This window comes from Chiloscyllium plagiosum, unplaced genomic scaffold (genome assembly GCF_037043375.1).
Source record: "Chiloscyllium plagiosum isolate Xiang-an unplaced genomic scaffold, Cpla_swu_hap1 HiC_scaffold_5, whole genome shotgun sequence".
Taxonomy (NCBI): Eukaryota; Metazoa; Chordata; class Chondrichthyes; order Orectolobiformes; family Hemiscylliidae; genus Chiloscyllium; species Chiloscyllium plagiosum.
In genome coordinates this window covers 134,961,110-134,982,646 of record NW_028270143.1, presented here as the reverse complement: position 1 = coordinate 134,982,646, position 21,537 = coordinate 134,961,110, and the positions used below count along the sequence as shown (strand labels likewise).

General features: G+C 51.8%; 1 protein-coding gene across 1 annotated transcript in view; it reads left to right on the top strand.

Annotated features, from left to right (window-relative positions):
- Window positions 1-219: 219 nt before the first annotated feature.
- LOC122550216 (protein FAM83H-like) overlaps window positions 220-21,537 on the top strand; it is a 115,445-nt gene continuing 94,127 nt past the window's right edge. Inside the window, exon 1 of the mRNA XM_087987737.1 lies at window positions 220-472. The gene's annotated coding sequence lies outside the window, so the exon portion shown is untranslated. The remainder of the gene's footprint in view (window positions 473-21,537) is intronic.

The window sequence follows — 21,537 nt, the reverse complement described above, 5'->3', positions numbered from 1 at the left end:
TAAACCTGACCAGACACCTTTAAAGGTGAACTTTATCTTGTGTTTGTTGTGCAGTTTCATATGAAGGTGCCTGTGATATTTGACGAGCCCTGACTTTCCAGTTGGGTGAAAGTTTGTTAACTTGATCAGTGTGGGTGTGCCTGCCCTCAGCCTCCACACCTTCCTGGGAGGGACGAGCTCTCTTCACCGGATGTGGAGTTCCAGGTTCCTCTGGAGTGGGAACAGCTTTCCTGGTTGTGGCCGGCGGCAGATTGCGACCTGAGGCTGGGCCCCTGCCAAACTCGGTCAGTCGGTGATCCGCTTCAGGGAGCAGGCTCTCTCGCTGCGGATCAGGTGCAAGCGCCAGGTAGAGAGAGAGAGAGAGAGCGAGCAGCCCGCTCAGTAACAGGGAGGGGTCCAAGATCTTTGCAACTCTCCGCACTCTGAACAAGCGAAAAGTCCCAGCTTCATATCCTCCGAGCTGGGTGTCCAGGTGAGCAAACTGCTCCTCTTAGTGTCACCAACTCATATCTGTGTGTGTGTGTATACGCACAGGAAAATTCCTGTGCCCCTGAGTGTGTACGCACAGGAAAGTACCCATATCCCTGTCTGTCTGTGTCTGTGTACGCACAGGAAAATACCTGTGCCCCTGTGTGTGTACGCACAGGAAAATACCTGTGCCCCTGTGTGTGTGTGTGTGTGTATACGCACAGGAAAATTCCTGTGCCCCTGAGTGTGTACGCACAGGAAAGTACCCCTTTCCCTGTCTGTCTGTGTCTGTGTACGCACAGGAAAATACCTGTGCCCCTGTGTGTGTACGCACAGGAAAATACCTGTGCCCCTGTGTGTGTGTGTGTGTGTGTACGCACAGGAAAATACCTGTGCCCCTGTGTGTGTGTGTACACACAGGAAAATACCTGTGCCCCTGTGTGTGTGTGTACGCACAGGAAAATACCTGTGCCCCTGTGTGTGTGTACGCACAGGAAAATACCTGTGCCCCTGTGTGTGTGTACGCACAGGAAAATACCTGTGCCCCTGTGTGTGTGTGTACGCACAGGAAAATACCTGTGCCCCTGTGTGTGTGTACGCACAGGAAAATACCTGTGCCCCTGTGTGTGTGTACGCACAGGAAAATACCTGTGCCCCTGTGTGTGTGTACGCACAGGAAAATACCTGTGCCCCTGTGTGTGTGTACGCACAGGAAAATACCTGTGCCCCTGTGTGTGTGTGTACGCACAGGAAAATACCTGTGCCCCTGTGTGTGTGTGTACGCACAGGAAAATACCTGTGCCCCTGTGTGTGTGTGTACGCACAGGAAAATACCTGTGCCCCTGTGTGTGTGTGTGTACGCATAGGAAAATACCTGTGCCCCTGTGTGTGTGTGTGTACGCGCAGGAAAATACCTGTGCCCCTGTGTGTGTGTGTGTACGCGCAGGAAAATACCTGTGCCCCTGTGTGTGTGTGTGTACGCGCAGGAAAATACCTGTGCCCCTGTGTGTGTGTGTGTACGCGTAGGAAAATACCTGTGCCCCTGTGTGTGTGTGTGTACGCGCAGGAAAATACCTGTGCCCCTGTGTGTGTGTGTGTGTGTGTGTACGCGCAGGAAAATACCTGTGCCCCTGTGTGTGTGTGTGTACGCGTAGGAAAATACCTGTGCCCCTGTGTGTGTGTGTGTACGCGCAGGAAAATACCTGTGCCCCTGTGTGTGTGTGTGTGTGTGTACGCGCAGGAAAATACCTGTGCCCCGGTGTGTGTGTGTACGCACAGGAAAATACCTGTGCCCCTGTGTGTGTGTACGCACAGGAAAATACCTGTGCCCCTGTGTGTGTGTACGCACAGGAAAATACCTGTGCCCCTGTGTGTGTGTGTACGCACAGGAAAATACCTGTGCCCCTGTGTGTGTGTACGCACAGGAAAATACCTGTGCCCCTGTGTGTGTGTACGCACAGGAAAATACCTGTGCCCCTGTGTGTGTGTACGCACAGGAAAATACCTGTGCCCCTGTGTGTGTGTGTGTACGCACAGGAAAATACCTGTGCCCCTGTGTGTGTGTGTACGCACAGGAAAATACCTGTGCCCCTGTGTGTGTGTGTACGCACAGGAAAATACCTGTGCCCCTGTGTGTGTGTGTGTACGCATAGGAAAATACCTGTGCCCCTGTGTGTGTGTGTGTACGCGCAGGAAAATACCTGTGCCCCTGTGTGTGTGTGTGTACGCGCAGGAAAATACCTGTGCCCCTGTGTGTGTGTGTGTACGCGCAGGAAAATACCTGTGCCCCTGTGTGTGTGTGTGTACGCGCAGGAAAATACCTGTGCCCCTGTGTGTGTGTGTGTACGCGTAGGAAAATACCTGTGCCCCTGTGTGTGTGTGTGTACGCGCAGGAAAATACCTGTGCCCCTGTCTGTGTGTGTGTGTGTGTGTGTACGCGCAGGAAAATACCTGTGCCCCGGTGTGTGTGCGTACGCACAGGAAAATACCTGTGCCCCGGTGTGTGTGTGTGTACTCACAGGAAAATACCTGTGCCCCGGTGTGTGTGTACGCACAGGAAAATACCGGTGCCCCGGTGTGTGTGTGTACACGCACAGGAAAATACCCGTGCCCCCGTGTGTGTACACGCACAGGAAAATACCCGTGCCCCTGTGTGTGCGTGTAGGCACAGGAAAATACCTGTGCCCCTGTGTGTGTGTGTGTACGCGCAGGAAAATACCTGTGCCCCTGTGTGTGTGTGTGTACGCGCAGGAAAATACCTGTGCCCCTGTGTGTGTGTGTGTGTGTGTGTGTGTACGCACAGGAAAATACCTGTGCCCCTGTGTGTATGTGTGTGTGTGTGTACGCACAGGAAAATACCTGTGCCCCTGTGTGTGTGTGTACGCACAGGAAAATACCCGTTCCCCTGTGTGTGTGTGTGTGTACGCACAGGAAAATACCTCTGCCCCTGTGTGTATGTGTGTGTACGCACAGGAAAATACCTGTGCCCCTGTGTGTGTGTGTGTGTGTGTGTGTGTACGCACAGGAAAATACCTGTGTCCCTGTGTGTGTGTGTGTACGCACAGGAAACTACCTGTGCCCCTGTGTTTGTGTGTACGCACAGGAAAATACCTGTGCCCCTGTGTGTGTGTGTACGCACAGGAAAATACCAGTGCCCCTGTGTGTGTGTGTATGCACAGGAAAATACCTGTGCCCCTGTGTGTGTGTAGGCACAGGAAAATACCTGTGCCCCTGTGTGTGTGTAGGCACAGGAAAATACCTGTGCCCCTGTGTGTGTGTGTGTAGGCACAGGAAAATACCTGTGCCCCTGTGTGTGTGTGTGTGTGTTTACACACAGGAAAATACCTGTGCCCCTGTGTGTGTGTGTACGCACAGGAAAATACCTGTGCCCCTGTGTGTGTGCGTGTACGCACAGGAAAATACCTGTGCCCCTGTGTGTGTGCGTGTGTACGCACAGGAAAATACCTGTGCCCCTGTGTGTGTGTGCGTGTGTGTGTGTGTGTGTGTACGCACAGGAAAATACCTGTGCCCGCGTGTGTGTGTGTGTGTACGCACAGGAAAATACCTGTGCCCCTGTGTGTGTGTGTGTGTGTGTGTGTGTGTACGCACAGGAAAATACCTGTGCCCCTGTGTGTGTGTGTGTACGCACAGGAAAATACCTGTGCCCCTGTGTGTGTGTGTGTGTGTGTGTGTGTGTGTACACACAGGAAACTACCCGTGCCCCTGTGTGCATGTGTGTGTGTAGGCACAGGAAAATACCTGTGCCCCTGTGTGTGTGTGTGTACGCACAGGAAAATACCTGTGCCCCTGTGTGTGTGTGTGTGTGTACGCGCAGGAAAATACCTGTGCCCCTGTGTGTGTGTACGCACAGGAAAATACCTGTGCCCCGGTGTGTGTGCGTACGCACAGAAAAATACCTGTGCCCCGGTGTGTGTGTGTGTGTACGCACAGGAAAATACCTGTGCCCCTGTGTGTGTGTGTGTACGCACAGGAAAATACCTGTGCCCCTGTGTGTGTGTGTGTACGCACAGGAAAATACCTGTGCCCCTGTGTGTGTGTGTGTACGCACAGGAAAATACCTGTGCCCCTGTGTGTGTGTGTGTGTACGCACAGGAAAATACCTGTGCCCCTGTGTGTATGTGTGTGTGTGTGTGTAGGCACAGGAAAATACCTGTGCCCATGTGTGTGTAGGCACAGGAAAATACCTGTGCCCATGTGTGTGTGTGTGTGTAGGCACAAGAAAATACCTGTGCCCCTGTGTGTGTGTGTGTACGCACAGGAAAATACCTGTGCCCCTGTGTGTGTGTACGCACAGGAAAATACCTGTGCCCTTGTGTGTTTGTGTGTACGCACAGGAAAATACCCGTGCCCCTGTGTGTGTGTGTGTGTACGCACAGGAAAATACCCGTGCCCCTGTGTGTGTGTGTGTGTGTGTGTACGCACAGGGAAATACCTGTGCCCCTGTGTGTATGTGTGTGTGTGTACGCACAGGAAAATACCTGTGCCCCTGTGTGTGTGTGTGTAGGCACAGGAAAATACCTGTGCCCCTGTGTGTGTGTGTGTAGGCACAGGAAAATACCTGTGCCCCTGTGTGTGTGTGTGTAGGCACAGGAAAATACCTGTGCCCCTGTGTGTGTGTGTGTAGGCACAGGAAAATACCTGTGCCCCTTTGTGTGTGTGTGTGTAGGCACAGGAAAATACCCGTGCCCCTGTGTGTATGTGTGTGTGTGTGTGTGTGTGTGTATACGCACAGGAAAATACCCGTGCCCCTGTGTGTGTGTGTGTGTACGCACAGGAAAATACCTGTGCCCCTGTGTGTGTGTGTGTACGCACAGGAAAATACCTGTGCCCCTGTGTGTGTGTGTGTACGCACAGGAAAATACCTGTGCCCCTGTGTGTGTGTGTGTACGCACAGGAAAATACCTGTGCCCCTGTGTGTGTGTGTGTACGCACAGGAAAATACCTGTGCCCCTGTGTGTGTGTGTGTGTACGCACAGGAAAATACCTGTGCCTGTGTGTGTGTGTGTGTACGCACAGGAAAATACCTGTGCCTGTGTGTGTGTGTGTGTACGCACAGGAAAATACCTGTGCCCCTGTGTGTGTGTGTACGCACAGGAAAATACCTGTGTGTATGTGTGTGTGTGTACGCACAGGAAAATACCTGTGCCCCTGTGTGTATGTGTGTGTGTGTACGCACAGGAAAATACCTGTGCCCCTGTGTGTGTGTGTAGGCACAGGAAAATACCTGTGCCCCTGTGTGTGTGTGTGTGTACGCACAGGAAAATACCTGTGCCCCTGTGTGTGTGTGTGTGTACGCACAGGAAAATACCTGTGCCCCTGTGTGTATGTGTGTGTACGCACAGGAAAATACCTGTGCCCCTGTGTGTGTGTGTGTGTACGCACAGGAAAATACCTGTGCCCCTGTGTGTGTGTGTACGCACAGGAAAATACCTGTGCCCCTGTGTGTGTGTGTACGCACAGGAAACTACCTGTGCCCCTGTGTTTGTGTGTACGCACAGGAAACTACCTGTGCCCCTGTGTGTGTGTGTACGCACAGGAAACTACCTGTGCCCCTGTGTGTGTGTGTACGCACAGGAAAATACCTGTGCCCCTGTGTGTGTGTATGCACAGGAAAATACCTGTGCCCCTGTGTGTGTGTAGGCACAGGAAAATACCTGTGCCCCTGTGTGTGTGTAGGCACAGGAAAATACCTGTGCCCCTGTGTGTGTGTGTGTGTACGCACAGGAAAATACCTGTGCCCCTGTGTGTGTGTGTGTTTACACACAGGAAAATACCTGTGCCCCTGTGTGTGTGTGTACGCACAGGAAAATACCTGTGCCCCTGTGTGTATCTGTGTGTGTGTTGGCACAGGAAAATACCTGTGCCCCTGTGTGTGTGTGTGTACGCACAGGAAAATACCTGTGCCCCTGTGTGTGTGCGTGTACGCACAGGAAAATACCTGTGCCCCTGTGTGTGTGTGTGTGTGTGCGTGTGTACGCACAGGAAAATACCTGTGCCCCTGTGTGTGTGTGCGTGTGTGTGTGTGTGTGTACGCACAGGAAAATACCTGTGCCCGCGTGTGTGTGTGTGTGTGTGTACGCACAGGAAAATACCTGTGCCCTGTGTGTGTGTGTGTACGCACAGGAAAATACCTGTGCCCCTGTGTGTGTGTGTGTGTGTACACACAGGAAACTACCCGTGCCCCTGTGTGCATGTGTGTGTGTAGGCACAGGAAAATACCTGTGCCCCTGTGTGTGTGTGTGTACGCGCAGGAAAATACCTGTGCCCCTGTGTGTGTGTGTGTGTACGCGCAGGAAAATACCTGTGCCCCTGTGTGTGTGTACGCACAGGAAAATACCTGTGCCCCGGTGTGTGTGCGTACGCACAGAAAAATACCTGTGCCCCGGTGTGTGTGCGTACGCACAGGAAAATACCTGTGCCCCGGTGTGTGTGTGTGTACGCACAGGAAAATACCTGTGCCCCTGTGTGTGTGTGTGTACGCACAGGAAAATACCTGTGCCCCTGTGTGTGTGTGTGTACGCACAGGAAAATACCTGTGCCCCTGTGTGTGTGTGTGTGTACGCACAGGAAAATACCTGTGCCCCTGTATGTGTGTGTGTACGCACAGGAAAATACCTGTGCCCCTGTGTGTGTGTGTGTGTACGCACAGGAAAATACCTGTGCCCCTGTGTGTGTGTACGCAAGGAAAATACCTGTGCCCCTGTGTGTGTGTACGCACAGGAAAATACCTGTGCCCCTGTGTGTGTGTACGCACAGGAAAATACCTGTGCCCCTGTGTGTGTGTACGCACAGGAAAATACCTGTGCCCCTGTGTGTGTGTACGCACAGGAAAATACCTGTGCCCCTGTGTGTGTGTACGCACAGGAAAATACCTGTGCCCCTGTGTGTGTGTACGCACAGGAAAATACCTGTGCCACTGTGTGTGTGTACGCACAGGAAAATACCTGTGCCCCTGTGTGTGTGTACGCACAGGAAAATACCTGTGCCCCTGTGTGTGTGTACGCACAGGAAAATACCTGTGCCCCTGTGTGTGTGTACGCACAGGAAAATACCTGTGCCCCTGTGTGTGTGTGTGTGTACGCGCAGGAAAATACCTGTGCCCCTGTGTGTGTGTGTGTGTACGCGCAGGAAAATACCTGTGCCCCTGTGTGTGTGTGTGTGTTTACACACAGGAAAATACCTGTGCCCCTGTGTGTGTGTGTGTACGCACAGGAAAATACCTGTGCCCCTGTGTGTGTGTGTGTACGCACAGGAAAATACCTGTGCCCCTGTGTGTGTGTGTGTGTACGCACAGGAAAATACCTGTGCCCCTGTGTGTATGTGTGTGTGTGTGTGTGTAGGCACAGGAAAATACCTGTGCCCCTGTGTGTATGTGTGTGTGTGTACGCACAGGAAAATACCTGTGCCCCTGTGTGTATGTGTGTGTGTGTAGGCACAGGAAAATGCCTGTGCCCCTGTGTGTGTGTGTGTAGGCACAGGAAAATGCCTGTGCCCCTGTGTGTGTGTGTGTGTACGCACAGGAAAATACCTGTGCCCCTGTGTGTGTGTGTGTGTACGCACAGGAAAATACCTGTGCCCCGTGTGTATCTGTGTGTGTGTTGGCACAGGAAAATACCTGTGCCCCTGTGTGTGTGTGTGTGTGTGTGTGTACGCACAGGAAAATACCTGTGCCCCTGTGTGTGTGTGTGTGTACGCACAGGAAAATACCTGTGCCCCTGTGTGTGTGTGTGTGTACGCACAGGAAAATACCTGTGCCCCTGTGTGTGTGTGTGTACGCACAGGAAAATACCTGTGCCCCTGTGTGTATGTGTGTGTGTGTTTAGGCACAGGAAAATACCTGTGCCCCTGTGTGTGTGTGTGTATGCACAGGAAAATACCTGTGCCCCTGTGTGTATGTGTGTGTGTTTAGGCACAGGAAAATACCTGTGCCCCTGTGTGTGTGTGTGTGTAGGCACAGGAAAATACCTGTGCCCCTGTGTGTGTGTGTGTACGCACAGGAAAATACCTGTGCCCCTGTGTGTGTGTGTGTGTGTGTATACGCACAGGAAAATACCTGTGCCCCTGTGTGTGTGTGTGTGTGTACGCACAGGAAAATACCTGTGCCCCTGTGTGTATCTGTGTGTGTGTTGGCACAGGAAAATACCTGTGCCCCTGTGTGTGTGTGTGTGTGTGTGTACGCACAGGAAAATACCTGTGCCCGTGTGTGTGTGTGTGTGTACGCACAGGAAAATACCTGTGCCCCTGTGTGTGTGTGTGTACGCACAGGAAAATACCTGTGCCCCTGTGTGTATGTGTGTGTGTGTACGCACAGGAAAATGCCTGTGCCCCTGTGTGTGTGTGTGTAGGCACAGGAAAATGCCTGTGCCCCTGTGTGTGTGTGTGTGTACGCACAGGAAAATACCTGTGCCCCGTGTGTATCTGTGTGTGTGTTGGCACAGGAAAATACCTGTGCCCCTGTGTGTGTGTGTGTGTGTGTGTGTACGCACAGGAAAATACCTGTGCCCCTGTGTGTGTGTGTGTGTACGCACAGGAAAATACCTGTGCCCCTGTGTGTGTGTGTGTGTACGCACAGGAAAATACCTGTGCCCCTGTGTGTGTGTGTGTACGCACAGGAAAATACCTGTGCCCCTGTGTGTATGTGTGTGTGTGTTTAGGCACAGGAAAATACCTGTGCCCCTGTGTGTGTGTGTGTATGCACAGGAAAATACCTGTGCCCCTGTGTGTATGTGTGTGTGTTTAGGCACAGGAAAATACCTGTGCCCCTGTGTGTGTGTGTGTGTAGGCACAGGAAAATACCTGTGCCCCTGTGTGTGTGTGTGTACGCACAGGAAAATACCTGTGCCCCTGTGTGTGTGTGTGTGTGTGTATACGCACAGGAAAATACCTGTGCCCCTGTGTGTGTGTGTGTGTGTACGCACAGGAAAATACCTGTGCCCCTGTGTGTATCTGTGTGTGTGTTGGCACAGGAAAATACCTGTGCCCCTGTGTGTGTGTGTGTGTGTGTGTGTGTACGCACAGGAAAATACCTGTGCCCGTGTGTGTGTGTGTGTGTACGCACAGGAAAATACCTGTGCCCCTGTGTGTGTGTGTGTACGCACAGGAAAATACCTGTGCCCCTGTGTGTATGTGTGTGTGTGTACGCACAGGAAAATACCTGTGCCCCTGTGTGTGTGTGTGTGTACGCACAGGAAAATACCTGTGCCCCTGTGTGTGTGTACGCACAGGAAAATACCTGTGCCCCTGTGTGTATGTGTGTGTGTGTAGGCACAGGAAAATACCTGTGCCCCTGTGTGTGTGTGTACGCACAGGAAAATACCTGTGCCCCTGTGTGTGTGTGTGTGTGTGTGTGTGTACGCACAGGAAAATACCTGTGCCCCTGTGTGTGTGTGTACGCACATGAAAATACCTGTGCCCCTGTGTGTGTGTGTGTGTACGCACAGGAAAATACCTGTGCCCCTGTGTGTGTGTGTGTGTGTGTGTACACACAGGAAAATACCTGTGCCCCTGTGTGTGTGTGTACGCACAGGAAAATACCTGTGCCCCTGTGTGTGTGTGTGTGTACGCACAGGAAAATACCTGTGCCCCGTGTGTATCTGTGTGTGTGTTGGCACAGGAAAATACCTGTGCCCCTGTGTGTGTGTGTGTGTGTGTGTGTACGCACAGGAAAATACCTGTGCCCCTGTGTGTGTGTGTGTGTACGCACAGGAAAATACCTGTGCCCCTGTGTGTGTGTGTGTGTACGCACAGGAAAATACCTGTGCCCCTGTGTGTGTGTGTGTGTACGCACAGGAAAATACCTGTGCCCCTGTGTGTGTGTGTGTACGCACAGGAAAATACCTGTGCCCCTGTGTGTATGTGTGTGTGTGTTTAGGCACAGGAAAATACCTGTGCCCCTGTGTGTGTGTGTGTATGCACAGGAAAATACCTGTGCCCCTGTGTGTATGTGTGTGTGTTTAGGCACAGGAAAATACCTGTGCCCCTGTGTGTGTGTGTGTTTAGGCACAGGAAAATACCTGTGCCCCTGTGTGTGTGTGTGTGTAGGCACAGGAAAATACCTGTGCCCCTGTGTGTGTGTGTGTGTACGCACAGGAAAATACCTGTGCCCCTGTGTGTGTGTGTGTGTGTGTATACGCACAGGAAAATACCTGTGCCCCTGTGTGTGTGTGTGTGTGTACGCACAGGAAAATACCTGTGCCCCTGTGTGTATCTGTGTGTGTGTTGGCACAGGAAAATACCTGTGCCCCTGTGTGTGTGTGTGTGTGTGTGTGTACGCACAGGAAAATACCTGTGCCCGTGTGTGTGTGTGTGTGTACGCACAGGAAAATACCTGTGCCCCTGTGTGTGTGTGTGTACGCACAGGAAAATACCTGTGCCCCTGTGTGTATGTGTGTGTGTGTACGCACAGGAAAATACCTGTGCCCCTGTGTGTGTGTGTGTGTACGCACAGGAAAATACCTGTGCCCCTGTGTGTGTGTACGCACAGGAAAATACCTGTGCCCCTGTGTGTATGTGTGTGTGTGTAGGCACAGGAAAATACCTGTGCCCCTGTGTGTGTGTGTACGCACAGGAAAATACCTGTGCCCCTGTGTGTGTGTGTGTGTGTGTGTGTGTACGCACAGGAAAATACCTGTGCCCCTGTGTGTGTGTGTACGCACATGAAAATACCTGTGCCCCTGTGTGTGTGTGTGTGTACGCACAGGAAAATACCTGTGCCCCTGTGTGTGTGTGTGTGTGTGTACACACAGGAAAATACCTGTGCCCGTGTGTGTGTGTGTGTATGCACAGGAAAATACCTGTGCCCCTGTGTGTATGTGTGTGTGTTTAGGCACAGGAAAATACCTGTGCCCCTGTGTGTGTGTGTGTGTAGGCACAGGAAAATACCTGTGCCCCTGTGTGTGTGTGTGTACGCACAGGAAAATACCTGTGCCCCTGTGTGTGTGTGTGTGTGTGTATACGCACAGGAAAATACCTGTGCCCCTGTGTGTGTGTGTGTGTGTACGCACAGGAAAATACCTGTGCCCCTGTGTGTATCTGTGTGTGTGTTGGCACAGGAAAATACCTGTGCCCCTGTGTGTGTGTGTGTGTGTGTGTACGCACAGGAAAATACCTGTGCCCGTGTGTGTGTGTGTGTGTACGCACAGGAAAATACCTGTGCCCCTGTGTGTGTGTGTGTACGCACAGGAAAATACCTGTGCCCCTGTGTGTATGTGTGTGTGTGTACGCACAGGAAAATGCCTGTGCCCCTGTGTGTGTGTGTGTAGGCACAGGAAAATGCCTGTGCCCCTGTGTGTGTGTGTGTGTACGCACAGGAAAATACCTGTGCCCCGTGTGTATCTGTGTGTGTGTTGGCACAGGAAAATACCTGTGCCCCTGTGTGTGTGTGTGTGTGTGTGTGTACGCACAGGAAAATACCTGTGCCCCTGTGTGTGTGTGTGTGTACGCACAGGAAAATACCTGTGCCCCTGTGTGTGTGTGTGTGTACGCACAGGAAAATACCTGTGCCCCTGTGTGTGTGTGTGTACGCACAGGAAAATACCTGTGCCCCTGTGTGTATGTGTGTGTGTGTTTAGGCACAGGAAAATACCTGTGCCCCTGTGTGTGTGTGTGTATGCACAGGAAAATACCTGTGCCCCTGTGTGTATGTGTGTGTGTTTAGGCACAGGAAAATACCTGTGCCCCTGTGTGTGTGTGTGTGTAGGCACAGGAAAATACCTGTGCCCCTGTGTGTGTGTGTGTACGCACAGGAAAATACCTGTGCCCCTGTGTGTGTGTGTGTGTGTGTATACGCACAGGAAAATACCTGTGCCCCTGTGTGTGTGTGTGTGTGTACGCACAGGAAAATACCTGTGCCCCTGTGTGTATCTGTGTGTGTGTTGGCACAGGAAAATACCTGTGCCCCTGTGTGTGTGTGTGTGTGTGTGTGTGTACGCACAGGAAAATACCTGTGCCCGTGTGTGTGTGTGTGTGTACGCACAGGAAAATACCTGTGCCCCTGTGTGTGTGTGTGTACGCACAGGAAAATACCTGTGCCCCTGTGTGTATGTGTGTGTGTGTACGCACAGGAAAATACCTGTGCCCCTGTGTGTGTGTGTGTGTACGCACAGGAAAATACCTGTGCCCCTGTGTGTGTGTACGCACAGGAAAATACCTGTGCCCCTGTGTGTATGTGTGTGTGTGTAGGCACAGGAAAATACCTGTGCCCCTGTGTGTGTGTGTACGCACAGGAAAATACCTGTGCCCCTGTGTGTGTGTGTGTGTGTGTGTGTGTACGCACAGGAAAATACCTGTGCCCCTGTGTGTGTGTGTACGCACATGAAAATACCTGTGCCCCTGTGTGTGTGTGTGTGTACGCACAGGAAAATACCTGTGCCCCTGTGTGTGTGTGTGTGTGTGTGTACACACAGGAAAATACCTGTGCCCCTGTGTGTGTGTGTACGCACAGGAAAATACCTGTGCCCCTGTGTGTGTGTGTGTGTACGCACAGGAAAATACCTGTGCCCCGTGTGTATCTGTGTGTGTGTTGGCACAGGAAAATACCTGTGCCCCTGTGTGTGTGTGTGTGTGTGTGTGTACGCACAGGAAAATACCTGTGCCCCTGTGTGTGTGTGTGTGTACGCACAGGAAAATACCTGTGCCCCTGTGTGTGTGTGTGTGTACGCACAGGAAAATACCTGTGCCCCTGTGTGTGTGTGTGTGTACGCACAGGAAAATACCTGTGCCCCTGTGTGTGTGTGTGTACGCACAGGAAAATACCTGTGCCCCTGTGTGTATGTGTGTGTGTGTTTAGGCACAGGAAAATACCTGTGCCCCTGTGTGTGTGTGTGTATGCACAGGAAAATACCTGTGCCCCTGTGTGTATGTGTGTGTGTTTAGGCACAGGAAAATACCTGTGCCCCTGTGTGTGTGTGTGTGTAGGCACAGGAAAATACCTGTGCCCCTGTGTGTGTGTGTGTACGCACAGGAAAATACCTGTGCCCCTGTGTGTGTGTGTGTGTGTGTATACGCACAGGAAAATACCTGTGCCCCTGTGTGTGTGTGTGTGTGTACGCACAGGAAAATACCTGTGCCCCTGTGTGTATCTGTGTGTGTGTTGGCACAGGAAAATACCTGTGCCCCTGTGTGTGTGTGTGTGTGTGTGTGTACGCACAGGAAAATACCTGTGCCCGTGTGTGTGTGTGTGTGTACGCACAGGAAAATACCTGTGCCCCTGTGTGTGTGTGTGTACGCACAGGAAAATACCTGTGCCCCTGTGTGTATGTGTGTGTGTGTACGCACAGGAAAATACCTGTGCCCCTGTGTGTGTGTGTGTGTACGCACAGGAAAATACCTGTGCCCCTGTGTGTGTGTACGCACAGGAAAATACCTGTGCCCCTGTGTGTATGTGTGTGTGTGTAGGCACAGGAAAATACCTGTGCCCCTGTGTGTGTGTGTACGCACAGGAAAATACCTGTGCCCCTGTGTGTGTGTGTGTGTGTGTGTGTGTACGCACAGGAAAATACCTGTGCCCCTGTGTGTGTGTGTACGCACATGAAAATACCTGTGCCCCTGTGTGTGTGTGTGTGTACGCACAGGAAAATACCTGTGCCCCTGTGTGTGTGTGTGTGTGTGTACACACAGGAAAATACCTGTGCCCCTGTGTGTGTGTGTACGCACAGGAAAATACCTGTGCCCCTGTGTGTGTGTGTGTGTACGCACAGGAAAATACCTGTGCCCCTGTGTGTGTGTGTACGCACAGGAAAATACCCGTGCCCCTGTGTGTGTGTGTGTACGCACCGGAAAATACCTGTGCCCCTGTGTGTATGTGTGTGTACGCACATGAAAATAACTGTGGCCCTGTGTGTATGTGTGTGTGTGTGTATGCACAGGAAAATACCCGTGCCCCTGTGTGTGTGTGTGTGTGTGTGTGTGTACGCACAGGAAAATACCTGTGCCCCTGTGTGTGTTTGTGTACGCACAGGAAAATACCTGTGCCCCTGTGTGTATGTGTGTGTGTGTACGCACAGGAAAATACCTGTGCCCCTGTGTGTGTGTGTGTACGCACAGGAAAATACCTGTGCCCCTGTGTGTGTGTGTGTGTGTGTACGCACAGGAAAATACCTGTGCCCCTGTGTGTGTGTGTGTACGCACAGGAAAATACCTGTGCCCCTGTGTGTGTGTGTGTACGCACAGGAAAATACCTGTGCCCCTGTGTGTGTGTGTGTACGCACAGGAAAATACCTGTGCCCCTGTGTGTGTGTGTAGGCACAGGAAAATACCCGTGCCCCTGTGTGTGTGTGTGTACGCACAGGAAAATACCTGTGCCCCTGTGTGTGTGTGTGTGTGTACGCACAGGAAAATACCTGTGCCCCTGTGTGTGTGTGTAGGCACAGGAAAATACCCGTGCCCCTGTGTGCATGTGTGTGTGTAGGCACAGGAAAATTCCCGTGCCCCTGTGTGCATGTGTGTGTGTAGGCACAGGAAAATTCCCGTGCCCCTGTGTGCATGTGTGTGTGTAGGCACAGGAAAATACCCGTGCCCCTGTGTGCATGTGTGTGTGTAGGCACAGGAAAATACCTGTGCCCCTGTGTGTGTGTACGCACAGGAAAATACCTGTGCCCCTGTGTGTGTGTGTGTGTGTACGCACAGGAAAATACCTGTGCCCCTGTGTGTGTGTGTGTGTACACACAATAAAATACCCGTGCCCCTGTGTGCATGTGTGTGTGTGTAGGCACAGGAAAATACCTGTGCCCCTGTGTGTGTGTGTGTACGCACAGGAAAATACCTGTGCCCCTGTGTGTATGTGTGTCTGTGTACGCACAGCAAAATACCTGTGCCCCTGTGTGTATGTGTGTGTGTGTACGCACAGGAAAATACCTGTGCCCCTGTGTGTATGTGTGTGTATGTGTAGGCACAGGAAAATACCCGTGCCCCTGTGTGTATGTGTGTGTGTGTGTAGGCACAGGAAAATACCCATGCCCCTGTGTGTATCTGTGTGTGTGTACGCACAGGAAAATACCCGTGCCCCTGTGTGCATGTGTGTGTGTAGGCACAGGAAAATACCCGTGCCCCTGTGTGTATCTGTGTGTACGCACAGGAAAATACCCGTGCCCCGTGTGTATGTGTGTGTGTACGCACACGCACAGGAAAGCCCCCCTTTCCCTGTCTGTGTGTGTGTACGCACACGCACAGGAAAGCCCCCCTTTCCCTGTCTGTGGGTGTGTACGCACACGCACAGGAAAGCCCCCCTTTCCCTGTCGGTGGGTGTGTACGCACACGCACAGGAAAGCCCCCCTTTCCCTGTCTGTGGGTGTGTACGCACACGCACAGGAAAGCCCCCCTTTCCCTGTCTGTGGGTGTGTACGCACACGCACAGGAAAGCCCCCCTTTCCCTGTCTGTGTGTGTGTACGCACACGCACAGGAAAGCCCCCCTTTCCCTGTCTGTGTGTGTGTACGCACACGCACAGGAAAGCCCCCTTTCCCTGTCTGTGGGTGTGTACGCACACGCACAGGAAAGCCCCCCTTTCCCTGTCTGTGGGTGTGTACGCACACGCACAGGAAAGCCCCCCTTTCCCTGTCTGTGGGTGTGTACGCACACGCACAGGAAAGCCCCCCTTTCCCTGTCGGTGGGTGTGTACGCACACGCACAGGAAAGCCCCCCTTTCCCTGTTTGTGTGTGTGTACGCACAGGAAAGCCCCCCTTTCCCTGTTTGTGTGTGTCTACGCACACGCACAGGAAAGCCCCCCTTTCCCTGTCTGTGGGTGTGTACGCACACGCACAGGAAAGCCCCCCTTTCCCTGTCTGTGGGTGTGTACGCACACGCACAGGAAAGCCCCCCTTTCCCTATCTGTGTGTGTCTACGCACACGCACAGGAAAGCCCCCCTTTCCCTGTTTGTGTGTGTCTACGCACACGCACAGGAAAGCCCCCCTTTCCCTGATTGTGTGTGTCTACGCACACGCACAGGAAAGCTCCCCTTTCCCTGTCTGTGTGTGTCTACGCACACGCACAGGAAAGCCCCCCCTTTCCCTGTCTGTGTGTGTGTACGCACACGCACAGGAAAGCCCCCCTTTCCCTGTCTGTGTGTGTACACACACAGGAAAGTACCTGTTTCCCTGTCTGTGTGTGTGTCCGCACAGAAAAGTACCCCTTTCCCTGTGTGTGTGTGTGTGTGTGTGTATGCACAGAAAAGTACCCCTTTCCCTGTGTGTGTTTGTGTGTTCGCACATGAAAGTACCTCTTTCCCTCTCTGTGTGTGTACGCACAGGAAAGTACTTGTTTCCCTGTGGGTGTATACACACACGCACAGGAAAGTACTCGTTTCCGTGCGCGTGTGTGTGTATACACGCGCACAAGGAAAGTACTTGTTTCCCTGTGTGTGTGTGTGTGTATATATACACAGGAAAGTACCGCTTTCCCTGTGGGTGTATACAGACATGCACAGGAAAGTACCCGTTTCCCTGTGTGTGCGCGTGTGTATAAACACATGCGCACTCACACAGGGAAACGGGTACTTTCCTGTGCGTATATACACACACACACACACACACACACACGAAAGTACCCGTGTCCCTGTGTGTGTGTGTATACATGCACAGGAAAGTACCCATTTCCCTGTGTGTGTGTGTGTGTATACACGCACAGGAAAGTACCCATTTCCCTGTGTGTGTGTGTGTGTGTGTATACACGCACAGGAAAGTACCCATTTCCGTGTGTGTGTGCGCGCGCGCGCGTATACACAGGCACAGGAAATTACCCGTTTGTGTGTGTGTGTGTGTGTGTGTGTGTGTGTGTGTGTGTGTGTATATATATATACACGCACAGGAAAGCACCCCTTTCCCTGTCTGTGTGTGTGTACGCACACGCACAGGAAAGCACCCCTTTCCCTGTCTCTGTGTGTGTACGCACACGCACAGGAAAGCACCCCTTTCCCTGTCTGTGTGTGTGTACGCACACGCACAGGAAAGCACCCCTTTCCCTGTCTGTGTGTGTGTACGCACACGCACAGGAAAGCACCCCTTTCCCTGTCTGTGTGTGTGTACGCACACGCACAGGAAAGCACCCCTTTCCCTGTCTGTGTGTGTGTACGCACACGCACAGGAAAGCACCCCTTTCCCTGTCTGTGTGTGTGTACGCACACGCACAGGAAAGCACCCCTTTCCCTGTCTGTGTGTGTGTACGCACACGCACAGGAATGCACCCCTTTCCCTGTGTGTTTGTGTTTGTGTGTGTGTGTGTACGCACAGAAACGTACCCCTTTCCCTGTGTGTGTGTACGCACAGAAAAGTGCCCCTTTCCCTGTGTGTGTGTGTGTGTTCGCACAGAAACGTACCCCTTTCCCTGTGTGTGTGTACGCACAGAAAAGTGCCCCTTTCCCTGTGTGTGTGTGTGTTCGCACATGAAAGTACCTCTTTCCCTGTGGGTGTATACAGACACGCACAGGAAAGTACTCGTTTCCATGCAAGGGTGTGTATACATGCGCACAAGGAAAGTACTTGTTTCCCTGCGTGTGTGTGTGTATATATACACAGGGAAGTACCTCTTTCCCTGTGGGTGTATACAGACACGCACAGGAAAGTACCCGTTTCCCTGTGTGTGCGCATGTGTATAAACACTCGCGCACACACACAGGGAAACGGGTACTTTCCTGTGCGTATATACACACACACAGGAAAGTACCTGTTTCCCTGTGTGTGTGTGTATACACGCACAGGAAAGTACCCATTTCCCTGTGTGTGTGTGTATACACGCACAGGAAAGTACCCATTTCCCTGTGTGTGTGTGTGTATACACGCACAGGAAAGTACCCATTTCCCTGTGTGTGTGTATACACGCACAGGAAAGTACCCATTTCCCTGTGTGTGTGTATACATGCACAGGAAAGTACCCATTTCCCTGTGTGTGTGTGTGTGCGTATACACAGGCACAGGAAAGTAACCGTTTCCCTGTGTGTGTGCATATACACAGGCACAGGAAAGTACCCGTTTCCCTGTGTGTGTGTGTTTATATACACAGGCACAGGAAAGTACCCGTTTCCCTGTGCGTGTGTTTATATACACAGGCACAGGAAAGTACCCGTTTCCCTGTCCATGTGTATACACACAGGCACAGGAAAGTACCTGTTTCCCTGTGCGTGTGTATACACAGGCACAGGAAAGTACCCATTTCACTGTGCGTGTGTGTATGCGCAGGCACAGGAAAGGACCCGTTTCCCTGTGCGTGTGTGTGTATACACGCACAGGAAAGTACCCATTTCCCTGTGTGTGTGTACGCACAGGAGAATACCTGTGCCCCTGTGTGTGTGTGTACGCACAGGAAAGTACCCCTTTCCCTGTCTCTGTCTGTGTGTGTGTGTACGCACAGGAAAGTACCCCTTTCCGTGTGTGTGTGTGTATGCACAGGAAAATACCTGTGCCCCTGTGTGTGTGTGTGTGTACGCACAGGAAAATACCTGTGCCCCTGTGTGTATGTGTATGTATACACAGGGGCACAGGTATTTTCCTGTGCGTATGTGTGTATACACGTACTGCAGAATACTGTGCCCCTGTGTGTGTACGCACAGGAAAGCACCCATTTCCCTGTGTGTGTGTGTATACATGCACAGGAAAGTACCCATTTCCCTGTGTGTGCGCGCGTATACACAGGCACAGGAAAGTACCCGTTTCCCTGTGCGTGTGTTTATATACACAGGCACAGGAAAGTACCCGTTTCCCTGTGCGTGTGTTTATATACACAGGCACAGGAAAGTACCCGTTTCCCTGTGCGTGTGTTTATATACACAGGCACAGGAAAGTGCCCGTTTCCCTGTGCGTGTGTTTATATACACAGGCACAGGAAAGTACCCGTTTCCCTGTGCGTGTGTGTATATACACAGGCACAGGAAAGTACCCGTTTCCCTGTGCGTGTGTGTATATACACAGGCACAGGAAAGTACCCGTTTCCCTGTGTGTGTGCGTAAATACAGGCATAGGAAAGTACCCGTTTCCGTGTGTGTGTGTGTGTGTGTACACACATGCACAGGAAAGGACCCGTTTCCCTGTGTGTGTGCGTGTGTATACACAGGCACAGGAAAGTACCCATTTCCCTGTGTGCCTGTGTATATGCACAGGCACAGGAAAGTACCCGTTTCACTGTGTGTGTGTGTTTATATACACAGGCACAGGAAAGTACCCATTTCCCTGTGTGCCTGTGTATATGCACAGGCACAGGAAAGTACCCGTTTCACTGTGTGTGTGTGTTTATATACACAGGCACAGGAAAGTACCCGTTTCCGTGTGTGTGTACACGTGCACAAGGAAAGTACTTGTTTCCCTGTGGGTGTATACACACACGCACAGGGAAGTACTCATTTCCCTGAGTGTGTGTGTGTGTATAAACGCGCACAAGGAAAGTACTTGTTTCCTTGCGTGTGTGTGTGTGTGTGTGTGTGTGTACACAGTGAAGTACCTCTTTCCCTGTGGGTGTATACAGACACGCACAGGAAAGTACCCGTTTCCCTGCGTGTGCGCGTGTGTATAAACACAAGCACACACACAGGGAAACGGGTACTTTCCTGTGCGTACATACACACACACACACACACAGGAAAGTACCCGTGTCCCTGTGTGTGTGTATCTATACACGCACTGGAAAGTACCCATTTCCCTGTGTGTGTGTGTGTATACATGCACAGGAATGTACCCATTTCCCTGTGAGTGCGCGTATGCACAGGCACAGGGGAAAGTACCCGTTTCCCTGTGTGTGTGTGTATATACACACATGCCCAGGATAGTACCCGATTCCGTGTGTGTGTGTGTGTGTGTGTGTGTATGTGTGTATACACAGGCACAGGAAAGTACCAGTGTCCCTGTGTGTGTGTGTGTGTATATATATACACGCAGGCACAGGAAAGTACCCGTTTCCCTGTGTGTGTGTGTGTGTGTGTGTGTGTGTTTGTTTGTTTATATACACAGGCACAGGAAAGTACCCGTTTCCCTGTGCGTGTGTTTCTATACACAGGCACAGGAAAGTACCCGTTTCCCTGTGTGTGTGTATACATGCACAGGAATGTACCCATTTCCCTGTGAGTGCGCGTATACACAGGCACAGGAAAGTACCCGTTTCCCTGTGTGTGTGTGTGTATATACACACATGCACAGGATAGTACCCGATTCCGTGTGTGTGTGTATACACAGGCACAGGAAAGTACCAGTGTCCCTGTGTGTGTGTGTGTTTGTTTATATACACAGGCACAGGAAAGTACCCGTTTCCCTGTGTGTGTGTGTGTGTGTGTTTATATACACAGGCACAGGAAAGTACCCGTTTCCCTGTGCGTGTGTTTCTATACACAGGCACAGGAAAGTACCCGTTTCCCTGTGCGTGTGTATATACGCAGGCACAGGAAAGTACCCGTTTCCCTGTGCGTGTGTTTCTATACACAGGCACAGGAAAGTACCCGTTTCCCTGTGCGTGTGTGTATACCCGCACAGGAAAGTACCCATTTCCCTGTGTGTGTGTGTGTGTGTGTGCGTGTATACACAGGCACAGGAAAGTACCCGTTTCCCTGTGTGTGTGCGTATACACAGGCACAGGAAAGTACCCGTTTCCCTCTGTGTGTGTGTGTGTGTGTGTGTGTGTGTGTGTGTGAGTGTGATTGTGTATATATACACAGGCACAGGAAAGTAACCGTTTCCCTGTGCGTGTGTGTTTATATACACAGGCACAGAAAAGTACCCGTTTCCCTGTACGTGCGTGTGTGTGTGTTTATATACACAGGCACAGGAAAGTACCTGTTTCCGTGTGTGTGTGTGTATACACAGGCACAGGAAAGTACCCGTTTCCCTGTGTGTGTGTGTGTGTATACACATGCACAGGAAAGTACCCGTTTCCCTGTGCGTGTGTATGCACATGCACAGGAAAGTACCCGTTTCCCTGTGCGTGTGTGTATACACAGGCACCGGAAAGTACCCGTTTCCCTGTGCGTGTGTGTATACACAGGCACAGGAAAGTACCCGTTTCCCTGTGCGTGTGTGTATACACAGGCACAGGAAAGTACCCGTTTCCCTGTGCGTGTGTGTATACACAGGCACAGGAAAGTACCCGTTTCCCTGTGCGTGTGTGTATACACAGGCACAGGAAAGTACCCGTTTCCCTGTGCGTGTGTGTATACACAGGCACAGGAAAGTACCCCTTTCCCTGTGCGTGTGTGTATGCACAGGCACAGGAAAGTACCCCTTTCCCTGTGCGTGTGTGTATACACAGGCACAGGAAAGTACCCGTTTCCCTGTGTGTGTGTGTGTGTGTGTGTGTGTGTGTATACACATGCACAAGGAAGTACCCGTTTCACTGTCTGTGTGTGTGTTTATATACACAGGCACAGGAAAGTACCCGTTTCCCTGTGCGTGTGTGTTTATATACACAGGCACAGGAAAGTACCCGTTTCCCTGTGCGTGTGTGTATGCACATGCACAGGAAAGTACCCGTTTCACTGTGTGTGTGTGTGTGTATGCACATGCACAGGAAAGTACCCCTTTCCCTGTGCATGTGTGTATGCACAGGCACAGGAAAGTACCCGATTCCCTGTGCGTGTGTAT